Source organism: Camelina sativa, chromosome 19, assembly GCF_000633955.1.
Source record: "Camelina sativa cultivar DH55 chromosome 19, Cs, whole genome shotgun sequence".
Lineage (NCBI taxonomy): Eukaryota > Viridiplantae > Streptophyta > Magnoliopsida > Brassicales > Brassicaceae > Camelina > Camelina sativa.
In genome coordinates, this window is record NC_025703.1 from 15,402,344 (window position 1) to 15,430,162 (window position 27,819).

The following is a 27,819-nucleotide window of genomic DNA, read 5'->3' on the forward strand; positions in this document are numbered from 1 at the left end:
GTTGAGCCCCTCTTCCTTCAGAGTGTGTGACTCCCTCGTCGTCTTTCTCGCCTCCGCCATATCTATAGAATCAAGAGATAGTTTAAGAACTCAAATAAAGAATAACTCCCTTTATTAATACCAAAAAAAATAACTCAAAACTTTGTCTCTCTCTTAAAGTCTCAATCTCTAATTCATAAGTTGTGTCACAACTCAACACATCCTTATATAAGACTTTGCTAATCCTAATCCTACTAGGAATCACACATATTAGATATCTCCTAATACACTTGATCCTTATCTCTCTAATAAACCCAATTATAGTAGGACTAGAACTAACTTCCAACTCAAGCTTCCATCAAGCTTATCCCAACAGTCTCCTCCTTAAGCTTGAAACTCTGTTTTGACAAATCTTGAACTCCCAAGAGGTCTCTCATTATTCTGAACTTTTTTTTATCTAAGGCCTTTGTAAGTATATTCGCTCTTTGCTCTGTTCCCGGTACATGCTCAACTTTGATTTGTCCACTCTCAACACGTTCTCGTATGAAGTGATAACGCCTATGTATATGCTTGCTTCTCCCATGAAAAAACAGGGTTCTTTGTGAGAGCAATCGCTGATTGATTATCAATCCGAATAATAACTTTTTCCTCCTCAGCTCCAGTGATCTCTACCATCAAATCCTGCAACCAAACAGCTTGTTTTGCCGCCTCTGTTCCAGCCATGAACTCCGCTTCACAAGAAGAAAGAGTCACTACATCCTGTTTCTGCGAGCACCAAGTGATAGGACTATCCCCAAGATAAAAAATGTGCCCTGATGTACTCCTTCCATCGTCTGCATCAATGTTATGGCTACTGTCGCTATAACCAATTAGCCGTGGCATCTTCTTTCTACCATAAGACAGACCAAGGTTCGTAGTTCCCCTGAGATATCGTAGACATTGTTTCATAGCAACTCCATGCAACTACCTTGGACTCTGCATATAACGACTGAGTATCCCTATGCAAGAAGATAAATCCGGCCGTGTGTGTAGCAGATATCGCAGACATCCTACATTCTTTCGATATGTTGTCGCATTAATCTCTTTCTCCTTTTCAGCCTTTGACATCTTTAGCTCTGGCTCCATTGGTATAAGAACCGAGTTACACTTTGACATTCCTGTCTCCTCCAAGATCTTGTTAGCATATCGAGCTTGGCTTAACGTGAATCCATCTTGGTGTTGATCCACTTGCATCCCAAGGTAGTATGTCAGTTTTCCAAGACCACTCATTTCAAATTTAGAACGCATCTCCTCCTTAAATTTGTTAATCACAGCCAAACTTGTCCCTGTGATGAATAAGTCGTCAACATACACACCTATGATTAGAAGATCAGTCCTGATGTATTTTCGATAAACATAAGGTTCCTGTGAACACTTTACAAACTTGAGTTCCTGTAGAAAGTGATTGAGCTTGTTATTCCAAGCTCTTGGTGCCTGTCTTAAGCCATACAAGGCTTTATTAAGTTTGTAAACTTTCCCTTCTTTTCCTCTGATCTCAAATCCCTATCGTTAAGAAACATAAACAGTTTCCTTAATTTCTCCATGAAGAAAAGCTGTTTTAACATCGAGATGATGAATCTCCCAACCATGTGATGCCGCAAGATCAATAAGCAATCATATGGTTTCAATCCTGGCAACTAGAGCAAATACTTCTTCAAAATCAATTCCATACTTCTGCTCATACCCTTTGGCGACAAGTCTAGCTTTATATTTATTGATATTCCCATCATAATTCCTCTTTAACTTGAACACCCACTTCAGGCCAATTGGCTTTGCTCCTATAGGTAAGACAACAAGCTCCCAAGTCCTAAGCTTCTCAATTGAGCATATTTCCTCTTCACACGCCCATGTCCACTCCTTGGACATTTTTGCTCCATCAAAGCACCTAGGTTCATTATTAAGACTGAGTAGCAAAAATTCACCTTCTTCTTCTGCAAGCAAAATGTAATCATTTAAGTACTTTGGCTTAGTACTTATTCATGTTGATCTTCAAAGCTCTGTTTCTGTCGAAACTGCACTAGAATCTGCAGGCATTGCGGCTGTTAATGTTGGTTTTTGCTCTGTTTCTCCTGTGTGTGTCACGTTATCTCTATCTTCCAGATGCTCATCACTCGCTGCATCACTCAAATCTTCATCATTATTGTCATTCTGTTGCGTAGTTTGATGATCCTCATCATCTCGAAGACCATGGTTCCCAAAAACACTGAAGCTAATTCTGAAGTCCTCATTACCATCCTTTGTTGATTTACTTGTAGACCAGTTCCATCCTTTTGATTCGTCGAACACAACGTCGCGACTCACTATGATTCGTTTTGACTGCGGTTCTAACAATCGATAAGCCTTAGAACCAGGTTCGGTTACTAGATGAACAAGCACCCTCGTTCTATCATCTAGCTTCTTGAGATTAGGTGTCTCCACCTTAGCATAGCCAATGCAACCGAAAATTCTAATGTGCTCAACTGTAGGTCTCTTGTCCCGGAACAGCTCATATGGAGTCATATCTTTCAAGGACCGTGTTACTACTCTGTTCAACAAGTAAGTTGAATGTCTTAAAGCCTCTCCCCAGAGATAATTAGGCATATTCATATGCTTCAGAATGCTTCTAGTCATTTCATTAGTGTCCTGTTGCGTCTCTCCACTACTCCATTATGTTGTGTAGTGTATGGTGCGGTCAAGTGTCTCATTATGCCTGCATTTTCACAGAAGTTGTTAAACTCATTAGATACAAACTCTCATCCTATATCTGTTTTAAAGGTCTGTATTTTTTCAGCAACTTCCTTTTCCACCATAGCTTTAAACTTCTGGAACTTGTTAAACGCTTCTCCTTTCTCTTTTAATAGCATAGTCCACATATAACGAGAGAAGTCGTCTATGATCACAAACACGTATATATTCCCTGCATGTGTACTTGGTGAGATAGGACCACACAAGTCTCCATGTATGAGCTCAAGTCTTTTCTTAGCTTGGAACATGGTTGCTTGAGGGAATAACCGCCTTGTTTGTTTACCCAGCAAACATGAACTGCAAATTTCTTTCACATGGGAGAGTTTTGGAGCTCCTAGGACCAATTCTTTTCCAAGCATTGAAGTCAAAGTGGCATAGTTGATATGTCCCAACCTCGCATGCCACCTACTTGGCTCACTTATCTCTGCAAAACATAGACAAGTATTGTCCTGTAACCCCATCTGGACCTTGTACAACCGATTTCTAGGCTTTTCTGTTTTCACAAGTAAGTTCCCATCATCATCTCTTATAGTTAGGTAATTTCTTCTTAGCCGTATGTCAAGTCCTGCTTCAGTAGCCTGACCAAGGGTTATGATATTACTTTTAAGGTCAGGGATGTAGTATACGTCAGTCATTGTTCTCGGCTTGCCATTCTGATCAACAAAGGCGATGGTTCCCTTTCCTTTGATATCAACTCTAGAATCGTCTCCAAAACGTACTTTTCCAGTTACAGAACTATCAAGCTTGTTGAAATAACGTCTATCTCCATTCATATGATTACACGCCCCATTGTCGAGGTACCATATATTATCTCCCCTTTCACATGTCTTAAACTTGCTTGGTATACATTCCTTCTCATTCAAGTAGACCTCTTCGTGCAACAAGAGTTCGTCTGCATCCTCTGTATCCTTATTATTACTTTCTTCTACTTCCTGGAGCTTGAGTAATCGATCTGGACACTGTGCTGCAAAGTGACCGGTGTGATCACAGAGGAAACATGTGATCTGTGAGAGGTTTCTACCACCGTACCGACCTCTTCCTCGTCCTCTGTAGAACGATCTACCTCTGCGGCCTCTTCCTCTGTATCCTCCAGCTTCACCATTGTAGTCTTGGTAAGGTTGACTCGTCTGTGATTCAGTATTAGTAAACATGAGTTTACCTTGATCATCTTGATTATCTTCTTCCTCAGTGATACGCTCCTCATAAGCTTTCAAACGTCCAACAATGTCTTCAAAGCTAATGGTATTCAAGTCTAGAACTTGTTCTAAAGAAGCAACTATGTGAATAAATTTTCTACGGGGAAGGCTGTTAAGGAACTTCTTAACAATCTTCAATTCCTCTATGTTAACTCCTAAGGCGGCTGACTTTGAAGAGATTGTAGCTAGTTTTCCCGAGTAATCATCAATACTCTCTGATTCCTTCATCTTTAAACGCTCGGATTCCGCCATTAAAGTTTGAAGTCTGGCTTCTCAAACTCTCTCTGCTCCAACGTGTCTGGAACGTATTGCTTCCCATACCTTCTTTGCTGTATCAATTTCTCCAACTTGCAGTGTTAGACTCTCTGGTATCGACTGAAACAATAAGGCCATAGCTATATCTTTTTCAAGCGAATCAACTTTATCGGTCTCTGGTTCAGTGGCATCCCAAACTTTGTGTACTCGAAGGGCTATCCTCATCTTCATCGCCCATACAGTGTAATTGGTCGACGTTAACATAGGACATACAATCGAAGGAGATCCTCCTCCTACTTCTTTAGGCCGTGGTGTAGCTACGGTGATTTCCGACATGATTAATGAACTCTTGCTCTGATACCAAATATAGAATCAAGAGATAGTTTAATAACTCAAATAAAGAACGACTCACTTTATTAATACCAAAGAAAATAACTCAAAACTTTGGTCTCTCTCTTAAACTCTCAATCTCTAATTCATAAGTTGTGTCACAACTCAACACATCCTTATATAAGACTTTGCAAATCCTAATCCTACTAGGAAACACACATATTAGATATCTCTTAATACATTTGATCCTTATCTCTCTAATAAACCCAATTATAGTAGGACTAGAACTAACTTCCAACTCAAGCTTCCATCAAGCTTATCCCAACAATACCTAGTTTCCGTTGACGGTGAAGCCCCTTCTCCTTCCAACAACTGATGATTCCCAATGAGTGTCCCTTTGAAAGGTGGGTTGCCCTCACCTTACCTCCCTTGATATTCCCGCAGGTATGATAAGATGGGAAGGTTTGTGGCTATGGTTTTGTGGAATTCGGATGTAGCTCCTTCGATTTCGATGGGCTTAGATATTGTTGTGTCTACTTTAGTGCTCTCTTGCAGCACCCTTATTCCTTTGATTCGATCATTTACCGCAGTATGCGGATTCTATCTTGATTTTACTTTGCTAAAACTTGTCTTGTGGCAGCTTGGACAGATTTCTTTGAGTCTAGACAACCGACCAGTTCACCTTGTTCATCGGGGCTTCTGTATCTCTCATCTCTCCTTTATGGAGCCTTTTATCCTCCCATATATTTCACTTGTGTTTAGTGGTAGTGTTACAAAGGAGCATTATGTTAACTGTTCTGCTTGAAGTAGAAGCGGGGATTGTTGTTCAAGACTGTTCTCGTTCTGAATTTGCTGACTGTCTAACGTTAGCGTCACTGGAGACTTTGCTTCCTCCTTGTGGTTTCAGCAAGGACTACCAAGCTAAAAAGGTTTGCTTTATTGGATGCTCTTGATTTTATGCTACTTTGGCTGAAGTTCAGTTTCTCTTCCCAAAATTCTCTCTTGTTTGGTGGGGTTTGGATGCTCATGACTTGTCGGTATTGCAAGGTTCTTCCTCCCGGCTGATGGTCCTGCTACCTATGTCGTAGAGTTTGTAATCCTTCGGGTTATTGTGGATGCGATCTATTAAGAAATGGTTGAGATTGTACTTTTTTGTTGGTCTCTTATATTCTCTTCTTATGATTTGTATCTTATCTATCCCTTGTTTAACCATCCTTTGATGGTGTTTTTTTGGCATTTGTGGTCCTTTGCTTTGGATGTACTTCCTTCTCTATTAGAGGTTGAAGCTCTTTAATTTAGTGATAATGAAATGTTTGCTCAAAAAAAAAAAAAAGGATTTCTTAAAGACTAATTATATAGAGATGTTTGAAAAAAAATTGACTCCGTGATATGAGAGCATGCTTTCCGAATTACTAACAAAAATATTCATAACTATTAATTCAGTTATAATATTCAAAATGAGTGTGAAAGAAGCAAAATCGTTGTCTATAATTTTGGACTGCACCATCAAGAGCAAATGTTTATGATTGGACATTTTTTTCTCAAATTCTCTTTAAATTAGAAGAGTCTTTTTGTTAAACTTTTGAAAGTAGATGACACACCTCACAAACTTTCCAAAATGTGATAAAATGTATATTTTTATTTGATAATATTATAAACTTTATTACAATCTTTAGATCTATTTAATATATAATATGAACGGTTAATGTTATGATAATGAAAAGTATGAAAAGAACATTTGGATATGAATCTTAGATGAGCAGTTTGCAAAGCATCTGCTTGTCATATTACAAATTTTTTTGAATAAACATTTTGGATTCAATGTTTTGATAAGAGATTTGAGTAATATTTGAACATATATATTTGGTTTATTTTATTCCACTAGATTAAAATTGTGTGAAGATGTAAATGTAAATGTTATATGTCGAAAGATGATTATTATTGATTCACAGTAGTCAATATACACTACAAAAAAAATGGTTGATTGCATCACTTAAATAGAATTACAAAAGTAAATGATATCAATTTAAATGACTTATTAATAAAGGATGCATAATTATGTGTTTAACATCAATTATTATTATTGATGTCGTAATCGAATAATTTTACATCAGTTCAATAAAAATGACACAATTTTATTTGAATTTGCATCAATTCAAAAATATTTAACAGAAAATATAATTTACATCACTTAATATAATGATACAAATTAAATATCAATTAAATAAATGATACAAAACTGGTATCAATAATAAAATGATCTTAATTCATACATATTCGATTTAAATTAAATAAATATATATTTCAAAAATTTATTATATTAGTTGCATATAACTGATGCAAGTCAATACTAATTTACATGCGTCAAAACTCAAAATATTCAATATTAATCATTTTTATTCTCCAAGAATCAATTTATTTTTCCATAAAAAATCAAACATATATTACTATTTCCCAAAAAAGTTTTTTTAAATTTTTATTATTAATTATTTTAAAGATACAAAAATAATATTTTAAAAAATATAAATTATGCTTATTTTATTTTATTTAAATATATATATATATATAATATTTACATTCTCCAACTAACAAACCTGCAAAAATATTTTATTTTCAAAATAATTAATCATTATATCACAAATGTTTCCATAAATAATAATTATAAAAAAAGGATATCGTAACCTGTTTTCTTTTATTTTAAATTTCACAATTTTTCTTGCTTTTTATTTAAAATATTGGAAGATTTTATATATGTATTATAGCTGTTTAAAAAAAACTGAAAAATTGTTTCCACTCTCTACACTACTCATGATCTTTGTAACTACTTAAAAAAAATCTTTCTGATTATTTAAGTGTGAAAGTGCTTCTCCATCTATATAAGCAAAAAAAAATTGAGAAAGAAAGTGCTTCTCCATCTACAACAACTTTTGTAGAAGTTCTTCTTTGAATGTCAACAAGACAACCAGTGGTATATCAAATTAGGGTAAATGTCATGAAAACCCACTTTGGGTGTGAGTTCTGTCACAAAAACCCACTTTACACTCATGGTATACTTTCCCAAGTTTTTTGCTTATGTGTCCACTTTCCTTTTACATTTTTGCCTTTACTAACAACTTACCTCTCTTTCTCTCCTTCTTTTCTCTCTTTTTCTCTTTTTTTTTGTTGTTAACACTTTAACAAAGTAAAATATATTTATTTGTTATCATAAAACAAATTTTCTATTTATTTATATAAAATATGTTATGATTATATATTTTCTACATTTTAAGATACATATTGCTATATTTTTTATGAATTTTTAGATTATACAGTATCCATCAGTCGTTGAACATTTGTTCAATTATAAGTGGATAATCAATTGCAGTATTGTTAATAGATAGTTACTTGTGTTTATTCATACAAAATATACATACATAAATTTGGTTAGATCTTTATCCATAGCATATTATCCATAACACAACATAGACCAAATAAGTACAAAACCCTTTAATTCTAAATTTTAAATCCTAGAACATAAACCCTTGAACCTAAAACCAAAACTATTCACTTTAAAAAAAAAGTGGGTGTGGGTGTCAATTACCCATCAAATTATGCATTTACAACACATCTTCAGCATATAATCATCACATCTAAAACATTTAAAGGTAAATCTTCTTTTCTTCTCCCTATTTTATATCAAGTTTTTTTGATTATCAAATGTGGAATTCTAATTTTTCCTATGTTATTTTTGTTTATGTACTTAGAAAATCTGAAGATGAAACAACAATGTCATGAAGACAATGAGAAAGAAAGAGAGGGAACAAAAGTAATATGTGTTTCAGATAACACTTATGAAGGCACATATGACACTTCAACAAGAAGAAAAAAAGCTCAGTTATCAATTTATGATCTGAGTTCATATCAGTTTTTTTTCCGTTTGTAATTCAACGTTGAATGTATGATCTGATCAGTTCATATCAGTTTTTTTTTCTTTTTGTTGAATCTATATTAAACTAAATGCATTATATTTATTTTTATTTATTTATTTTGTAAATAACAATTTTAATAAAAGATATTAGTAAAGATTCGAAAAGATTTTAATAGATATCAAAGACAATTTTTACATATTAAAATAATTTCAAAAATATTTAAAATAAAATAAGTTCTACCAAAACAAATATTTAAATAAATGAATTTATTATTATTATTATTAAAACAAGAAATCTTTTATTAGTATCAGTTATTCATAAATGATACCAAATTTTAAAATCATTTATAAAAACTGACACAATAATTTAAAATCATTTGTTATAACTGATTTAATATAACACTAGTTTGAAATAATTTGATGTAAATTATTTGCATCAAAAAAATAGTAAATCATTTTTTAAAGTGATACAAATTATATTTACATCACTTAAATCTGATGCAAATATAAAAAATAACTTTTTTGAATAACTCTAACTCAGGTAGAAAATATTTATCAGTACATTTAAACTTTGATACCTGTCAAATTTTATGTACAAATTTATGGCCAAACTACTCCTGCCATGATACATTCCAGAACCTAGGCAAGGGTATCGAAGGAACCATGCGGTCCAAAGTTGTTTCTAGGCTCTTTATTTGTATCAGAAAAGGAATGTGTTGTATTTAAAACATGGTTTAATTTACCATCATCTGCTATTGCAGTTGCGTTTGCGATCAAGGTTTTATATAATGAACCAAAAACACTTGCACGATTGGATCAATTTCATCATCTCTTTTCTTGTATTATATAATAGACTTTAGGATATAATACAAGAAAAGGTACTAATGCAGTAACTAAAGTAGGACCAAACAAATAACCAGATTCATGTCAAAATTTACAAGTTTATAATCTGATAAAATAGAAGGTGATATGCTCAAATTAAACCCTAGAGCTACACTCTCAAATTAATAGATCACTGTAGTATTTAAGGGTCGAATTCCACAAGAACTCAAGTCTACACAATAAATTATAGAGTTTTATAATTAAGCTAAACAAATTAATTTGATTTAAAATAAACAATGTAAAATATTAAATAAAAGCTTGTGAAAATTCAAGGGATTAAAAAGCTAGGTCTAGGGAATTTCTCAAAAAATTAAAAAATATTAAATCAATAAATAAATAGAATTCAAGCAATTAAGATCAGATCTAGAACTCTAAACTCTTCTGTAAAATAAATCAGTTCTCACTATTTTTTAATAAAACTCTTCTGTAAATTAAAATAAACAAAGCAAAATATTAAATAAAAGCTTGTGAAAATTCAAGGGATTAAAAAGCTAAGTCTAGGGAATTTCTCAGGAAATTAAAAAATATTAAATCAATAAATAAATAGGATTCAAGCAATTAAGATCAGGTCTAAAATTCTAAACTCTTCTGTAAAATAAATCAGTTCTCACTACAAATATTATCTAAGTTTAAAACCCGAAAATCCAAATCTCTTTATAAAATTCTAGGTTAAAAATCAGCTTTGAAAACAGGTTTAGATTGTTCACAAAATTACTAAATCAAATTTCTTTTTAAGAAGTAATTTTGCTCATCAAAAGGTTCTATCAGGAAAATCAATTATATTCTCATATCAATTTATTTTCCTAAAGTATTAATTCTAGGTGGTCAATCAAAAATTTAAAATGAAGAACAACCTATGAAGAAGATCTAGAAAGATAATGAATCCTAAATAAAATAGATCTAATAATTCATAAAAACTTGTGAAAAATCTGAACCTAATAAGCAAACTACTCAGACATATTCAATGAAGAACAAAACATAATTCTGAATAATAATCAATAGATTTTAAAAGTAAGAAAGGAGTTTAGAAATTCTTCTCTCTACAAAGGAGTTCAGATCTCTCTCTCCCAAAGCTCTCAATATCTCTCAAACAATAAAAGTTGCTAGAATAAAACTTCAGGGTTTCTAAAACCCAAAAACAATATATATATGTCCTAAAACACGTCAGAGACTTTTGTTGCAATTGTGGAAGACTTCGGGCAAATTTGTAAAAACAACAAAACTTGGCTCTTTTGTCAGCTAAACTAGGTGTCGACTGACACTAAGGTGGTGTCGATCGACACTCTCATCCTGAATTGATTCTAAGTTGATTTGCTTCGGTTAAAAGCTCCAAAACGATCCAAATTGCTTCATTCCGCTCCATCCGTGCCAAAGTCCTAGAAAACCTGTAAACACTCTAAAACATCCTAGAAAACAAATCAAAAGACTGAAAAAGCACACTTATATCATGGTTAAAAACCGTAAAAACCATGATATATCAACTCCCCCTGACTTAGCATTTGCTTGCCCTCAAGCAAAATATAAGCTTAATCATGTGAAAGAGGTTTGAAAACGCAGAAACTCATTTTCTTTTTAAGGTAATGCCATGATCATTCAAACCTTAATCTATATGCTTAGCAAATAAATCCAAATCGAACCGCCATGTACTTCTCCGTTGACATTCCTAACATCCCAAATTCAAACCAAATTCCACTACTTCCTCCATTAAGCCTTCATCGGTGTGTCTCATCAATTTGATCAATGTCAAAAACCTTCTAGACTCATTCCCTTACTATACCATAACAAGCAAGATATAACTTTTACAAGATGTGGTACTCTTTCTCTCCCCAGACTTATTCTATCTTATCTTCCTTTGAGCTTTGCTTTGCTGTTTTTTTTTACTGACTTTTTGATTCAAAGGTGTACGCGAATAATGGGGTCATCGGTCATTTACCTACCCCTCGTTTCCAGACTTTGTGTGATCATTTGACTCAAGAATAGAAGAATGAAGTCACATGTAATTTATCTATCTCTCTAAACTGATCAAAATCATCTCATCTTTTATTCTCTATCTTTTTTCTATCTTTTTTTTTAAACAAAGATCTCTGGAAAAGCTTTTAAACTTGAGTAAGGGAGAGGAGTACTATTTTCTTTTGAAATATTACTTGTCAGGTATGAACACGGAGTCAAGCTCTATGAACGTCAATCTCCTTGCTGAGTTAAAAAGAAAAGTGCAGAAGTTACCTCAGACTTTTATGGATTCTGTTGGAAATTTGGATGTCTCTGGTTTACTGGTCAGCCATTGGATTTTTCATTAGTCGGATTTGTGAATTCAATCTGCAGCATTGATCAGCCAAGGCAATACACTAAAAATAAAAATCATAGTTCCCAACATAATTTTGAAAAATTTGACTCAATAAAAACAAAAATACGGTTTTGACACACTAAAAACAAAAACTAATGTTAGTAGTTAGTATTAACCTCCCCCAGACTTAAACAGCACTGTCTCCAATGTTTTCAAGTAAGAGGAAAGCAAAATGGAACAAAAATGTATGGAAAGTTATATGAAAAATTTGAACAGTTCTCGGGTTACCAACTGGTGTCGACTGATGCCCAGGTAGCGTCGGTCGATGCTCCTCCTTGATCAATGATGTCCGAAACTTTTCCATCTGTGTTCTTTTTTTTTTTTTTTNTTCTGAAACAATAAAACTCAAAACCAAATATCAATAAGTTAGTAATCCTAAAAGAAAAATTGAAAGATAATTAGTTCCTACCAGTGTGTTGCCTCCCATCAATCACTTGTTTTAAGTCATTAGCTTGACTGTGTCGAAGCTCAGGCGTTTGGCGGACCAGAACGTGGCATTGAATGCTTCTGAGAAGAATGTCTCATCATCCAAGGTGGTGTATAAGCAGTGGATGAATGAGGTCTACCAAGGACACGAGGAACAGGACCAGGGCGAGAATTGGGCATGGTTGCTCTTTTTTTATTTCCCTTGACGGTCTTATTGATGATAGGAGGAAGTTTGGATAAAGAAGAAGTAGACCTTGGCCTTACCTGAGTACTCTAAAGTGTGGTGGGGTGAATCTTCTGTTTGGGAACAGCTTTATGACTTGGAGCATCAGTGTTGGACAAGGCTGGGGTCGAATGTGGAGGGGTGTCGACCGACACAGAGGTGGTGTCGATCGACACTGAGCCTGATGCTCGAATAGCAGAAACTTTCTCAACAGAAAAATTCTGCCCATCAATAATAGGAGCTCTCCTCAGCTTATCCATCTCAAAGTTCATACTCAAACCTTCCACATTCAGTGTTATGTGTCCTTCTGCACATCTATGATGGCACCAACTGTAGCCAAGAAAGATCTTCCTAAGATGAGAGCATCTTTAGGTTCTTTATCATATTTCAGCACCACAAAGTCAGTGGAAATCATGAAATTTCCAATCTTAATTGGAATATCCTCTAAGACACCTTCATAAATTCTCTGGGATCTGTCAGCTAAGATAAGAGATATCTTAGTTGGCTTGAATTCTGTCATTCTAGGTCTCACAGCAACAAAATGTGGCATCAAGTTAATACTAGAGCCAATATCGCAAAGAGAGTGAGCAAACCGTTCTGAGAAATCAAGTACAAAGCTTCTAGGATCTGGTAACTTCTTAGCAGTCCTACACTGAATTACTGCACTCACTTTCTTAGATACAACAACCGCTTGCTTCTTTTTCTTCTTCCTCTGTGAAGACTGCTTAAACAGAATCGCACTGACATCCTTAGTTAGCAAAGCTCCTTCCTCAGGGCTCAAACCATTTGATACCATTCTCTTCACATATCGCTTAATCCTAGGAGAAAACTTGACTGCATCAATCAAAGGTATCTCTATCATCACCTTATCCAGCATAGCTTTGCACCTAGCTTCTTCAATCTCCTGTTTAGACCTTCTTGGCTTAGGAAAAGGGACCTTAGGCTTATACACTCTATCAGCAGCTACTGAAACCGGAGATATTGTAACTTCAGATTCTGTCTGAGATGAGTGTCGATCGACACCCAGGTGGTGTCGATCGACAACATCATCTGGAGTCGAGAGATTTGTCGATTTCTGACCCTGTTCTGCAGAAGAAATTTCACCATCATCTTCATCTCCCACTGATATCGCATTGCAAGCATGCTTGGGGTTTGACTCAGTTCTTCATGGAAGAAAATCCTCTTGTCGTTTGACAGACCCAACAGTCTGTGCAACTTGACTCTCCAGCTTCTTAACATGAATATTCAATGCATCAATTTTTCCAGTAAGCTCATTGTAGACATTATCAATCTTCCCATTGAATGTCACAGTTAACTGCTCCTGAACCTGAAGAAGCTGCTCAAACATGGCCTCCATTATACTCTCTGAAGGATTCTATGGAGGCGGGAACTGATAGGATGACTTCCCATAGGTTCTTGTATAACCGTTGTTCTGTTGCTGCTTCTGGTAATCCGGTTTGGGAGTGTAGCCTGAAGAGTTCCTACTGTAAGGCTTGTTGCTTTGCTGATTACCGAATCTCTGACCCTGATTACCATATACAAAGTTAACATTTGCTTCTTCATTCCTTGTCTCAGGTTGTGGCTCAAATGTCTCAACTTCAACACCAAATTGAACCGATTTCTTACCCACAAGAAGATTGTGCACCGAATCCAGCTTGGCATTAACATAAGCTAGCTGGTTTGAATCAAATCCTCCATGCAATCTCTTCCTTTCAACATCGGCTCTCTTAGTGCTGTTGCTGGAGGCCAGATTCTCAATCAACTTCTCAGCTTCTTCTGGATATCTTGTCTTGAAATTTCCATGGCTTGCAGCATCCAAGGCTAACTGATACTCCGAGTCACATCCTCTGAAGAAGATACTTAGCAGTTGTACCTTTGAGAAACCATGGTGTGGACAGTCCTTCTGATAAGCTTTGAATCTCACCCAAGCTGCCTTGAAAGCTTCATCTGGTCTTTGCTTGAAGGAGGACAGCTTGACTCTCAGCTCATCAGACATTGCATCATCATAGAAATAGTTCAGGAAAGCCACCTTGATGTCTTACCAATTTGTCAATGAACCGGATGGCAACTGCTTCAACCATTGAGATGCTTCTCCTGCAAGTGAGTATGGAAAGTGCTTGCAGTAGATGTAATCTTCAGTCACCCCATTGGCCTTAATACTGGTCACCAGATCCTCAAAATGTTCAATATGATCCAGAGGCTTCCCATTTGGCAGGTTTGAGAAAGGTTTCTGCCCAACTAGCTGGAAGTATGCAGGCTTCAGCTCAAAATTCATTCCTTGGAAATGGAGGTGGAACAATTGCAGAGCTGTTTTCATACATCAAATCAGCTCTGTTGAAATCTGCAATGGTCCTAATAAAGTCTTGGGGTTGATCTTGTCTTCGAACCGGGTTCTGGACGTGGTTGGCAGTTCCACGTACGTCTGCTGGAGGTGGGTGTCGATCGACACTCTGTTGGCGTCGGTCGACACCGTCGACCTGCTCATCTCCGACAATGATTTCAGCAATCATGTTGCCTTATACATCCATCTTTTGGCCCTGCTCATTGCACAAGTGGCCCTCTTGATCTCTCAAGGCACCAGCCTCATCAAATTTCAGAATGATTAGATTGACCATATTTACTAATTTGGCTGCTTTTCGGTTTTCACGCTCAAGTTTTTCCAACTCTTGGATTGTAAGCTTCACAACTGGACCAGTTTTGTTGCTACTTGTATTAGGCTTATTAGGCATGTACCTGAAACACACAAGAGAAAAGAAACAAAAGCGTGTAAGTTGAATACAAAAATAAAAATTTAGACGAAATTAAAAACTCAAATCTAATGGTAGATCAAAGAGTCCCCGGCAACAACGCCAAAATTTGATATGCTCAAATTAAACCCTAGAGCTACTCTCTCAAATTAAGAGATCACTGTAGTACTTAGTGGTCGAATACCACAACGACTCAAGTCTACACAATTAATTATAGAGTTTTCTAATTAAGCAAAACAAATTAATTTGCATTAAAATAAACAATGCAAAATATTAAATAAAAGCTTGTGAAAATTCAAGGGATTAAAAAGCTAGGCCTAGGAAATTTTTCAAGAAATTACAAAATATTAAATCAATAAATAAATAGAATTCAAGCAATTAAGCTCAGATCTAGAACTCTAAACTCTTCTGTAAAATAAATCAGTTCTCACTGCAAATATTATCTAAGTTTAAAACCCGAAAATCCAAATCTCTTTGTAAAATTCTAGGTTAAAAATCAGCTTTGAAAACAGGTTTAGATTGTTTACAAAATTACTAAATCAAATTTCTTTGTAAGAAGTAATTTTGCTCATCAAAAGGTTTTATCAGGAAAATCTATTATATTCTCATATCAATTAATTTTCCTAAAGTATTAATTCTAGGTGATCAATCAAGAATTAATATGAAGAACAACCTATGATGAAGATCTAAAAAGATAATGAATCATAAATAAACAGATCTAATAATTCATAAAATCCATGTGAAAAACCCTGAACCTAACAAGCAAACTACTAAGACATATTCAATGAAGAACAAAACATAATTATGAATAATAAGCAATTGATTTTAAAAGTAATAAAGGAGTTTAGAAATTCTTCTCTTTACAAAGGAGTTCAGATCTCTCTCTTCCAAAGCTCTCAATATCTCTCAAACAATAAAAGCTGATAGAATAAAACTTCAGGGTTTGTAAAACCCAAAAACAATGTATATATGTCCTAAAACTTGTAAGTCACTTGTGTTACAATTGTGGAAGATTTCGGAAAAATTTGTAAAACTTCCAAAACTTGACTCTTTCGTCGGCTAAACTGGGTGTCGACCGACCCTAAGGTGGTGTCGATCGACACTCTCATACTGAATTGATTCCAAGTTGATTTTGTTTGGTTAAATGCTCCGAAACGATCCAAATTACTTTATTTCGCTCCATCCGTTCTAAAGTCCTAGAAAACCTGTAAACACTCTAAAACACCCTAGAAAACAAATCAAAAGACTCAAAAAGCACACTTATATCATGGTTAAAAACTGTAAAAACCATGATATATATTAGAAGGAACAAGTTACCAATAGTTACTAATAGATTACAACCCTCCTAAAACCCTAGTTCTAAGAAATTACTAAACCTCCAGAATTTCTTGAAATCAGATCTCTGTGCGAGTTATAGTCTCAACTCACACACAAGACACTTAGCAGAGACAGAGAGCAAGGGAAGAGCTATTATGTTCCATGGCAAAACAGAGGATTCCACAGCACCTGAACGACCAAAGACTGATGTTGTCTCCCTCTTTCAATCTGTTAGCCTCAACGATGTTGTTCCACCCACAAATCAAATTGTAATTCCCGCTTCCTTTACCTGAATCTTTCTTCATCTCCCATCTCTTCAACATGACACCCCACTTTATAGACCACTGATCCACGAGAATCGCTCCCACTCCAATCTTCTTATTGTGGTTGATGTCTTCGTCTATGATTCTCGACTCCACAGGCGTCAAGAAGTCGTTTCGGTGTAAGTTGTTGTAAGGCATTGAGAGACGGTTCTGTATTGGGTTTACATCAGTCAAGAACAGAGTCTTCTCAAAGATCAGTTTAGCGTCTCTGGCTCCGTTCATATCTCACATCGCCTTGACAAGCCACTCAGGCATGTCTCTCGCCGTCGGTGATAATGGAGCACCCTTTGCTTTCTTGTATCCACCAGTACGCTTTCTCTCTTTCACGGCACGTCTCTTGCGGTTTGTGCTCCCCGGTACTAAGCACAAAGACAGATCGGAACATGGGGAATTAGGGTTTAGTGAGTCTTTGATCATCTCCATCTTCGCGGACTCAGCCATTTTGTAATAATCCAAGAGTAAGAGTTCTGATAGATTCTAGATACTCTATCTGTAGAACTGAATAATACTTTTGGATTCAATTAGAAACTGGGAGAAAGTAACATAGTAGAGAATTACAGATTCAAAGAGAGAGAGAAGTTAAATCTGAGAAAGCGTGATCAACATTGATCAGTCTTGAGCACAACACTCAAGTACTCAAGCACATCACTTGAGAATAACAAACTCAGAATTAACATAAGAAAATAAGAACAACCTTCACAACGACTAATATACTCATCCCAACTTCTAACCGCAAATCTTCCGTTTCTTCTCGAGTCTTCTATCCCTTTAGCTCCGTTGACTCGCCAGCTGACGTGGCAATTGACTTCTTCTTCCAGTAATAAGCTTGATGATTCTTATCAATACTGGAAGAATTGAGTGTTGGAAAGTGAGTATGGAAAGTGCTTGCAGTAGATGTAATCTTCAGTCACCCCATTGGCCTTAATACTGGTCACCAGATCCTCAAAATGTTCAATATGATCCAGAGGCTTCCCATTTGGCAGGTTTGAGAAAGGTTTCTGCCCAACTAGCTGGAAGTATGCAGGCTTCAGCTCAAAATTCATTCCTTGGAAATGGAGGTGGAACAATTGCAGAGCTGTTTTCATACATCAAATCAGCTCTGTTGAAATCTGCAATGGTCCTAATAAAGTCTTGGGGTTGATCTTGTCTTCGAACCGGGTTCTGGACGTGGTTGGCAGTTCCACGTACGTCTGCTGGAGGTGGGTGTCGATCGACACTCTGTTGGCGTCGGTCGACACCGTCGACCTGCTCATCTCCGACAATGATTTCAGCAATCATGTTGCCTTATACATCCATCTTTTGGCCCTGCTCATTGCACAAGTGGCCCTCTTGATCTCTCAAGGCACCAGCCTCATCAAATTTCAGAATGATTAGATTGACCATATTTACTAATTTGGCTGCTTTTCGGTTTTCACGCTCAAGTTTTTCCAACTCTTGGATTGTAAGCTTCACAACTGGACCAGTTTTGTTGCTACTTGTATTAGGCTTATTAGGCATGTACCTGAAACACACAAGAGAAAAGAAACAAAAGCGTGTAAGTTGAATACAAAAATAAAAATTTAGACGAAATTAAAAACTCAAATCTAATGGTAGATCAAAGAGTCCCCGGCAACAACGCCAAAATTTGATATGCTCAAATTAAACCCTAGAGCTACTCTCTCAAATTAAGAGATCACTGTAGTACTTAGTGGTCGAATACCACAACGACTCAAGTCTACACAATTAATTATAGAGTTTTCTAATTAAGCAAAACAAATTAATTTGCATTAAAATAAACAATGCAAAATATTAAATAAAAGCTTGTGAAAATTCAAGGGATTAAAAAGCTAGGCCTAGGAAATTTTTCAAGAAATTACAAAATATTAAATCAATAAATAAATAGAATTCAAGCAATTAAGCTCAGATCTAGAACTCTAAACTCTTCTGTAAAATAAATCAGTTCTCACTGCAAATATTATCTAAGTTTAAAACCCGAAAATCCAAATCTCTTTGTAAAATTCTAGGTTAAAAATCAGCTTTGAAAACAGGTTTAGATTGTTTACAAAATTACTAAATCAAATTTCTTTGTAAGAAGTAATTTTGCTCATCAAAAGGTTTTATCAGGAAAATCTATTATATTCTCATATCAATTAATTTTCCTAAAGTATTAATTCTAGGTGATCAATCAAGAATTAATATGAAGAACAACCTATGATGAAGATCTAAAAAGATAATGAATCATAAATAAACAGATCTAATAATTCATAAAATCCATGTGAAAAACCCTGAACCTAACAAGCAAACTACTAAGACATATTCAATGAAGAACAAAACATAATTATGAATAATAAGCAATTGATTTTAAAAGTAATAAAGGAGTTTAGAAATTCTTCTCTTTACAAAGGAGTTCAGATCTCTCTCTTCCAAAGCTCTCAATATCTCTCAAACAATAAAAGCTGATAGAATAAAACTTCAGGGTTTGTAAAACCCAAAAACAATGTATATATGTCCTAAAACTTGTAAGTCACTTGTGTTACAATTGTGGAAGATTTCGGAAAAATTTGTAAAACTTCCAAAACTTGACTCTTTCGTCGGCTAAACTGGGTGTCGACCGACCCTAAGGTGGTGTCGATCGACACTCTCATACTGAATTGATTCCAAGTTGATTTTGTTTGGTTAAATGCTCCGAAACGATCCAAATTACTTTATTTCGCTCCATCCGTTCTAAAGTCCTAGAAAACCTGTAAACACTCTAAAACACCCTAGAAAACAAATCAAAAGACTCAAAAAGCACACTTATATCATGGTTAAAAACTGTAAAAACCATGATATATATTAGAAGGAACAAGTTACCAATAGTTACTAATAGATTACAACCCTCCTAAAACCCTAGTTCTAAGAAATTACTAAACCTCCAGAATTTCTTGAAATCAGATCTCTGTGCGAGTTATAGTCTCAACTCACACACAAGACACTTAGCAGAGACAGAGAGCAAGGGAAGAGCTATTATGTTCCATGGCAAAACAGAGGATTCCACAGCACCTGAACGACCAAAGACTGATGTTGTCTCCCTCTTTCAATCTGTTAGCCTCAACGATGTTGTTCCACCCACAAATCAAATTGTAATTCCCGCTTCCTTTACCTGAATCTTTCTTCATCTCCCATCTCTTCAACATGACACCCCACTTTATAGACCACTGATCCACGAGAATCGCTCCCACTCCAATCTTCTTATTGTGGTTGATGTCTTCGTCTATGATTCTCGACTCCACAGGCGTCAAGAAGTCGTTTCGGTGTAAGTTGTTGTAAGGCATTGAGAGACGGTTCTGTATTGGGTTTACATCAGTCAAGAACAGAGTCTTCTCAAAGATCAGTTTAGCGTCTCTGGCTCCGTTCATATCTCACATCGCCTTGACAAGCCACTCAGGCATGTCTCTCGCCGTCGGTGATAATGGAGCACCCTTTGCTTTCTTGTATCCACCAGTACGCTTTCTCTCTTTCACGGCACGTCTCTTGCGGTTTGTGCTCCCCGGTACTAAGCACAAAGACAGATCGGAACATGGGGAATTAGGGTTTAGTGAGTCTTTGATCATCTCCATCTTCGCGGACTCAGCCATTTTGTAATAATCCAAGAGTAAGAGTTCTGATAGATTCTAGATACTCTATCTGTAGAACTGAATAATACTTTTGGATTCAATTAGAAACTGGGAGAAAGTAACATAGTAGAGAATTACAGATTCAAAGAGAGAGAGAAGTTAAATCTGAGAAAGCGTGATCAACATTGATCAGTCTTGAGCACAACACTCAAGTACTCAAGCACATCACTTGAGAATAACAAACTCAGAATTAACATAAGAAAATAAGAACAACCTTCACAACGACTAATATACTCATCCCAACTTCTAACCGCAAATCTTCCGTTTCTTCTCGAGTCTTCTATCCCTTTAGCTCCGTTGACTCGCCAGCTGACGTGGCAATTGACTTCTTCTTCCAGTAATAAGCTTGATGATTCTTATCAATACTTCCCCCCGGAGAAACAGCTTGTCCTCAAGCGTGAACTGCGGAAACATCTGGACAAAGTCCTTTGATAACAACCACGAGTCTTCTGTCGACGGCCTATCAAACCTGTGGACCAAGAATTCCCAAGCTCCAGTAGCAGTAAAACGCACATCTACAATTTTCTCTGGAAACAAGAACTCATCCTTTACCAATTCAGGCGGGTCAGAGTATTGTACCTTCTCATGATCGCCAATCACCGACTTTAGCTGAGACACATGAAAGGCATTGTGAATCTTAGCTGTAGTCGGTAATTGTAATCGATAAGCCACCACTCCAATGCGCTCCAAGATCAAAAATAGACCAAAATACTTCGCTGCAAGCTTTTGACACGAGCGCTTGATCACCGACAGCTGACGGTAAGGCTGAAGTTTGAGATAAACCCAGTCACCTACTGAAAACACCACCTCGCGTCTGTGTTTATCGGCCTGTTTCTTCATCAGATCCTGAGCACGCTCAAGGTTTTGCCTAATATGAGATAACATAAGATCCCTTTCCCGAAGCTGAACCTCCAACTCCCAGTTATTAGTAGAGCCCTGTTCAAAGGACAACAAGGAAGGTGGATCACGCCCATACATCACCTTAAATGGAGTGGTCTGAATCGCCGTATGATAAGCCATGTTGTAAGAATACTCTGCCCAGGCTAAATATTTAAACCATGTCTTCGGATGGCTTGAGGCAAAGCAGCGTAGATACGTCTCCAAACAACGGTTCAGGACCTCCGTCTGACCGTCAGTTTGGGGATGGTACGCCATACTAAACTTCAATTTAGTGCCTGCCAACCTGAACAACTCCTTCCAAACGCTTCCCACGAACACTCGATCTCGATCCGAAACAATGGATATGGTAAAACCATGGAGCTTAACAATTTCAGACACAAACTTTTGTGCCACATCAAGTGCTTTAAACAGATGTTTTAACCCCAAGAATTGCGCATCTTTACTAAAACGGTCCACCACCACCAAGATAACATTGATACCACCTGAAGTCGGTAACCCCTCAATGAAATCCAAGGAAACATCCTCCCAAAGAGCTGTTGGAATCGGTAGTGGTTGGAATAAGCCTGCTGGAGCTAGAGTAGAATACTTGTGAGTTTGGCAAATGGAACACTCAGAGACATACTTCTTCACGTCTTTGTACATACCCTCCTAATGAAATCGTGAGTGAATCCGTTTAAGTGTTTTTAATATACCCATATGACCTCCTACCTTGCTATTGTGAAACTCGTGGAAGATTAGTGGAATAAACTTAGAAGATTTAAAAATCACTAACCGTCGTTTATACCATAGTTTCCCTTCCACGATGTGGTACTGTGGACGACCAGTACCAGATCTCACATGTTTCATCAAGGTCTGAATGGCTGTATCTGAATCAATTTCTTTATAAAGATCATGTAACTGAATCACCTCTGGAGCAAATAAAGCCATTAAAGATGCAGAAATTGGATGAGGAATCCTTGATAACCCATCAGCTACCTTATTTTCCACACCAGGTTTATACACAATATCCATATCAAAGCCTAGCAGCTTAGTTAACCAGCGTTGGTACTCCATGTTCACTTCCTTCTGTTCCAACAAAGATTTCAGTCTTCTCTGATCCGTGTGGACTTCAAATTTCCTTCCCAAGAGATAATGCTTCCATTTCAATACCGCCATCACAATAGCCATCAGTTCGCGCTCATAAGCTGGTTTTAATTGCTCCCTTGCTGTTAAACCGTGGCTAAAATAAGCTAGTGGACGCTTGTTCTGTGTAAGTACTGCCCCTACACCGGTTCCCGAAGCATCAGCCTCCACTACAAAAGTCTGACTAAAATCTGGTAGCCCAAGCACTGGGACCTTGGACATTGCTTGCTTCAGGTTCTCAAATGCTTATTGAGCCAACGTATTACAATGGAAGTCATCCTTCTTCAATAAATCCGTCAATGGTCTTGCCAAAGTACCATAGTTGTGAACAAACTTTTGATAATATCCTGTCAGACATAAAAACCCACGCAATTGTTTAATATTGATAAGAACCGGCCATTGCAACATGGCCTCTGTCTTCACCGTGTCTGTGGCTACTCCTTCCTTAGATATCACATGGCCCAAATACTCCACTTGTTGAGCACCAAATACACATTTCTTTTGATTAGCAAACAACACATTATCCTTTAACAGTTGCAACACCAAACTCAAATGGTGTACGTGATCCTCCAAAGTGCTGTTATGCACCAAAATGTCATCAAAAAATACCACCACGAATTTCCTCAAGTAAGGTTTGAATACCTTGTTCATCAAAGCCTGAAATGTAGCTGGGGCATTAGTGAGACCGAAAGGCATCACTAGAAACTCGTAATGGCCTTCTAAAGTGCGAAAAGCAGTTTTCATAACATCTTCCTCCATCCGTATTTGGTGATAGCCAGAACACAAGTCTATCTTTGAAAACATCAAAGCTCCATGTAACTCATCGAGAAACTGATCTATAACTGGAATGGGAAATTTATCCGGAATAGTGGCTCTATTCAGAGTGCGATAGTCCACGCAGAATCTCCATGAAGAGTCTTTCTTTTTAACCAACAAAACCGGACTAGAAAACGGACTATTGCTGACCCGGATGATCCCTGATGATAACATTTTTTCTACCATACTCTCCATCACTTCTTTTGTAGCATGAGGATACCTGTAGGGACGAACAATAATAGACTGGACTCCTGGCTTGAGAGTGATGCTATGTTCTTGTCCTCTAAACGGTAATAACCCAACAGGTAATGCAAATAACGCAGTAAAGTTCTCGAGAACCTCAACGATAGCAGGCTCCACAACCAAAGTAGAGGTGGAGAGTTGTGCTGAGTGGAGTTCAATTGTAGGTTCTTGTACAAAGCATTTCTGGACAAGAGCTTCGAGAGTCTTCCTAGACAGAGGAGGACCGTGTAAAGAGGGATCTCCCCATAGGGTTACTCTCTTGCCTTTGTACATGAAAGTCCACTCTTGCAATTTCCAATCCACTTCACACTTGCCTAGTGTTTCTAACCACTGCACTCCCAAAATGATATCCACTCCTCCAACTTCAAGTGAAATAAAGTCACTCTCAAACTGCTCACCACCTAGTTGAAATTGGACCCGCTTGCAGACACTAGAGCCATGCACCGATGCACTGTTTTCCAACAACACCTCCAAACTTCCTGCTGCATGAGTTTTGAGTTTGGTTTTGTTAACTACTGATGGCGTTATGAAATTATGCGAAGCTACGAAGTCTAACAGTACCACAACACGACACTTGCCAATAAGGCCTACCATTTTTGTTGTTCTTGGAGAATGGAGACCTAGAAAAGAGTTAAGAGATAAGCATCTCACTTCTGGAGTCTGAACTATATTCTCAATATCATCGGTCTGTATCTCCTCAACCATCACTTCCAATTCTAAACCATCCACAACAGTCAATATTTGTAACTCCTTCAGGGGACAGATGTGACCACGAGAATACTTCCCCTTACATTTAAAACAAATACCCTTGCTTCTCATTGCATCTAGTTCCTCAGAAGTATGACGTTGACGTGGTTGTGTTACCTGTTTCACATTTGCAGCCAGTTGTACCGCCTGATTTGTTCCACCCGTCAACAGCAACAATTTAGTAGTTTGAAAAGTGTTAGGAGGTCGAGACACAAACGGTTTGATGTGCATCGGGGCTCTGTTCTCCTTCTCACTAATCAATTGACAAAGTGAGCTTGATTCCATGCGTAATATTGCAGGTTTTTGATGCTCAATTCCTTGAGGCTCCTTCATTTTAATCACCTCCTTCATTTCCTGTTGTAAAAGATCTTCTCCAAGTGTGAGTCATCCAAACCAGGAACCTGAGCAGATAAATCTTCAAACTCAGTAACATAAGCTGCCACCTTTCCAGTTTGCTTAATTGCGAACAACCAATTACCAGGATCAGCTTCTATAGATTCTCCAAAACGTAAAAATAACCACTGCTTAAACTCATGCCAAGAACGGAACTCTCTGCGATACATCTCCCAATTGAACCATTTCAGAACATCACCTTCAAGGCTTAAAGCTACCATATCCAATTTATCAAAATCAGAGTAACGACCAACACAAAAGAATCTCTCTACCTTCGATAACCATTCATACACTTGTGATCCATCAAAAACCGGCATGTCGATCTTACACAGCAGTCTAGATATATTCTCCAAAGGTAGATTCCGATCATCGCAATTACGTGGATAAGGATCAGAAGAATTTGGTACTTGTGGTGGCGGTGAAGAAGATTTCGGTTGCTCCTGTCGTTTTCCCAGCTGAGTCTCGACTCGCGCTAAAGAACTCAGCACAGATTGAAGAGTCGCATCAAGCGATTGGAGTTTGTCGTCATGCTCCACCTTTGATTGAACCAATCGATAATATCAGCCGCGTAAAAAGTTGATGAGAGTCTCCGCCGGATTATCCTGCGGTTCGCCGTCTCCATCAGCTCCGATTCACTCATTTCCGCCATCGCGATCTGAACAATCCAGTATCGCCGCACCAATGATAGATTCTAGATACTCTATCTGTAGAACTGAATAATACTTTTGGATTCAATTAGAAACTGGGAGAAAGTAACATAGTAGAGAATTACAGATTCAAAGAGAGAGAGAAGTTAAATCTGAGAAAGCGTGATCAACATTGATCAGTCTTGAGCACAACACTCAAGTACTCAAGCACATCACTTGAGAATAACAAACTCAGAATTAACATAAGAAAATAAGAACAGCCTTCACAACGGCTAATATACTCATCCCAACTTCTATAGATTCTAGATACTCTATCTGTAGAACTGAATAATACTTTTGGATTCAATTAGAAACTGGGAGAAAGTAACATAGTAGAGAATTACAGATTCAAAGAGAGAGAGAAGTTAAATCTGAGAAAGCGTGATCAACATTGATCAGTCTTGAGCACAACACTCAAGTACTCAAGCACATCACTTGAGAATAACAAACTCAGAATTAACATAAGAAAATAAGAACAGCCTTCACAACGGCTAATATACTCATCCCAACTTCTATAGATTCTAGATACTCTATCTGTAGAACTGAATAATACTTTTGGATTCAATTAGAAACTGGGAGAAAGTAACATAGTAGAGAATTACAGATTCAAAGAGAGAGAGAAGTTAAATCTGAGAAAGCGTGATCAACATTGATCAGTCTTGAGCACAACACTCAAGTACTCAAGCACATCACTTGAGAATAACAAACTCAGAATTAACATAAGAAAATAAGAACAGCCTTCACAACGGCTAATATACTCATCCCAACTTCTATAGATTCTAGATACTCTATCTGTAGAACTGAATAATACTTTTGGATTCAATTAGAAACTGGGAGAAAGTAACATAGTAGAGAATTACAGATTCAAAGAGAGAGAGAAGTTAAATCTGAGAAAGCGTGATCAACATTGATCAGTCTTGAGCACAACACTCAAGTACTCAAGCACATCACTTGAGAATAACAAACTCAGAATTAACATAAGAAAATAAGAACAGCCTTCACAACGGCTAATATACTCATCCCAACTTCTATAGATTCTAGATACTCTATCTGTAGAACTGAATAATACTTTTGGATTCAATTAGAAACTGGGAGAAAGTAACATAGTAGAGAATTACAGATTCAAAGAGAGAGAGAAGTTAAATCTGAGAAAGCGTGATCAACATTGATCAGTCTTGAGCACAACACTCAAGTACTCAAGCACATCACTTGAGAATAACAAACTCAGAATTAACATAAGAAAATAAGAACAGCCTTCACAACGGCTAATATACTCATCCCAACTTCTAACCGCAAATCTTCCGTTTCTTCTCGAGTCTTCTATCCCTTTAGCTCCGCTGACTTCTTCTTCCGGTAATACGCTTGATGATTCTTATCAAGTTCAGAACTAGGGTTTCGTAGGGTTTTCGTCTCGGAATCAGCGGCGGTGACACACGAAGAAGACAGCCATGGGAGTTGGTTTTGGGAGTCTTCGGTCTCATATTCAATAGGGAACTCATTAAGATCGATGAGCGTTGAAGCCTCAGAAGCTCTATTTAGAATTTGTTGTTGGTATCTTCTCTTCACCACAGACGACCTTGTTTTTCTCGGAAAGAGACAAAAGATTCTCTCAAGGCTTTCTTGCCGCATCCACCAGCGTAAAAAAATTCGACCACATATTCTTCCCTGAAGTCGTCGGATGAACATCGTCGTGATACATACTTCTCATCGTGATCTAACCGGAGACTCAAGTTCTTCTGAGATCTTTTAACAAAAGGAAAAGATAATTCGACCACATACTTCTTCTGAGAGCAGAAACGTGAGGCACAAGCCCAAGGAAATTGGAGAGAGATTAGAAAGTGAGAGAAAATGATAATGAGAGATCCTCGCTTGCCTTATATAAAACTGCTTACATTAAAGTTAGGGTTTTTGTGTCTTTCGTTTGAGTTTTGTTGATTTAATTACTGTGATTAGTGACTAATTATAGCCGTTGTTTATTTCCTTTTCGTTAATATGGAAATAAAGGAAGCTAACTTTAATTACGATTTAGTCCCTATATCATTATTTCCTTTTTGTTTCTTAGACTGAGAAGTAAAAAGGATAAACTGATAATTAGGAAACTTTTTAGCCATTATTTTTAAACGTCTAAATAAAAAATTTCTAGATTTTTATTTTTATTTTAAAGATTATCATTCTTTGACCATTTTCTAATCATAAGGAACAGTAATGGAGATTACAAAAAGGAAGAGCTTGAGAAATAAATGTATAAATATGATGTAATACTACAAAAAAATAATTCAGTTTTTATCACAATATTCAAGCAAATGCAAAGATTTGCAAAAATATGATTCATCTAGCTGGTCAAGTCAAAGGTCTAAATATTTAACCATGAAGTTGAAATGTTCTATGCAAAGGTATGAGTTTTGTCAAAATCAGTTTAAACAATTCAACTTTTTCTTTCAACACATGATGTCAAACTTTTCAAAGATCTCCTTTTTTTGTTACTAATTAATTTCCTAAAATGGCTTATGATGTATATTCCAAAGTGTTGAAGATATATATATATATATGATTATTACTTTTCAGCTTTTATCACAAAATATATT

General features: G+C 36.7%; 2 pseudogenes; both read right to left on the reverse strand.

The window, feature by feature from the left end:
* Nucleotides 16,492-17,735, reverse strand: LOC109130840 (annotated as a pseudogene).
* LOC109130989 lies at nucleotides 19,647-26,942 on the reverse strand (annotated as a pseudogene).